Genomic DNA, 1832 nt, shown 5'->3' on the forward strand with positions numbered 1-1832 from the left:
GCAGAACTCAACTGGACAGACACCCATCTCAATTTTGCTATTAAATCTATAGCAAATAATCACCTCCTTACTCAAAAAACTGGACATACGCCAATAGGTACTAAATATGCCTAACTTAATTACTATTTAATTAGCAGATTATCCTACTACCATGCAACATTGCGCTTCACCTGCTTTTGCGATTAGTCATCACCTCCAACTAACCTTCTTGACAGACGTGTGCCTTGAACGAAATCTGAATAGTTGCACCTTATTTCTCTACTCTCCTCAAAAGAAATAACCACATATGACTCAGTTCCAACAATCATGAAACTGCTGCGGAAAAAACTAAGATATATGCCCTTTTACTTCTACTTAAATAAGCACGTTTTTTTTTTTAAAAAAATAAAGCCTCAATGTGTTATGAAATTGTTCTTTGTGAGTATAAAACCTTTGCAAATCTTTTATTAGATGGTTCTTTGTGCATAGTTTACTGGCAGATTACATGTGTGCCTGTTATTACTCCACAACCAACCATCCTGCTTTTTTCTAAACGAGGGATTCACTATTTTTGTTGAATGTTCTTTATCTGCAGATTGCTGGCAGTTTCAACATTAATAGATGGAAACTTACAAATCCTTTGTGGGGGATGCAATGTTGATAGCAACATCAATTTCCCCCGAACATGATTTGTAAGTTTTCACCAATTTTGTTGTTGTAGGAGCACAATTAGTCTATATTCACTCACGAATGTTATTGCAATTCCGTATTATATGATTTATCCTTTTTAACAAGAAAAACTAACACCAAATCGACCTAATTAAAGCCCAACTGGTACATGCGAAGTGCTTCCACTATTTATGCACACCTCTTGTACTTTTGATGTCCACACAAATTTCACAAGTCACATTTTACTTTGTGTGTGGATCAGCAGTAGTGGGTTTTGATTAGTTTTTTGTTTCTTCTTTCTTGTTCATCACTCTATCAGGTGTTACTCTCACTCTTCAAAATATTGATGGGAGCATGTCGAATTTTCCAAAGTACTGTATTTTTTGGAGAATTCAATACGGGTGTGGTATCAAATGTGAGGAGTCCGTGCAACTTAGAATCTATCTATGTTTTAATTTCATGTTCTATAAATATATATATATATATATATATATATATATATATATATATATATATATACATACAAGTATATGTTGCATAGTGATCCGATTTTGTACTAAATAAATTTAATTATTTTGTGGAGTGTCCAGATAAGTGGTTAATATATAGATAGCCGTCCAAATATATAGTATGTCAAAATTTTATTGATTTATACCACATTCATAACTTATTAATACGACTTTCCATTATTCGGGTTGTTTGAATGAAGATAAGGAAAAGTTGTCTAAAAGAAAGAAACTGAAAAGTCGCAATTGATAAGGATGATTAAGAGTCTTATTGCGCTAAGTATCCAAAAGAGACCTATTTGCTATTGTGGGAAAAGGCTCAAATATGCTATCAAACTTTGATAAAAGGCTCATCTATGCCATTCATTTAAAGTTTTGCTCATTCATGTCATTGCCATTACAAAAAAGGCTTATTCATGCCATTTTTTTTAACAGTCTAGTTTAGTGATTTTTGGCAAAATTATTTTGTACACATGGTCAATAATGATTCGTCCACGTCATCAATTAAATGAGCCAAAAAAGTTTTAAGAAAAAAGGCTCATATATGCCATTGAACTATCAAATATGGATCATTTATACCATCAGTTAAAAGTTTGGCTCATTCGTGTCATCGTCCTTATAAAAACAACTCAGTCATGCAATTATTTTTTAACGGTGGATTTTCAAAAATCGCTTTGC

The 1832-nt window shown here is 32.6% G+C and overlaps 1 long non-coding RNA gene across 2 annotated transcripts in view; it reads left to right on the plus strand.

Moving 5' to 3' along the window:
• The window catches only part of LOC107850174, a 4022-nt gene extending 2925 nt beyond the window's left edge, over nucleotides 1-1097 (plus strand). For both annotated transcript variants that reach the window (XR_007050229.1, XR_001668494.2), the window contains exons 2-3: nucleotides 575-671; nucleotides 968-1097. This is a non-coding gene — a long non-coding RNA (uncharacterized LOC107850174). The remainder of the gene's footprint in view (nucleotides 1-574; nucleotides 672-967) is intronic.
• Nucleotides 1098-1832: the final 735 nt, after the last annotated feature.

The sequence above is a fragment of the Capsicum annuum genome, unplaced genomic scaffold (genome assembly GCF_002878395.1).
Source record: "Capsicum annuum cultivar UCD-10X-F1 unplaced genomic scaffold, UCD10Xv1.1 ctg4692, whole genome shotgun sequence".
NCBI classification, from domain to species: domain Eukaryota; kingdom Viridiplantae; phylum Streptophyta; class Magnoliopsida; order Solanales; family Solanaceae; genus Capsicum; species Capsicum annuum.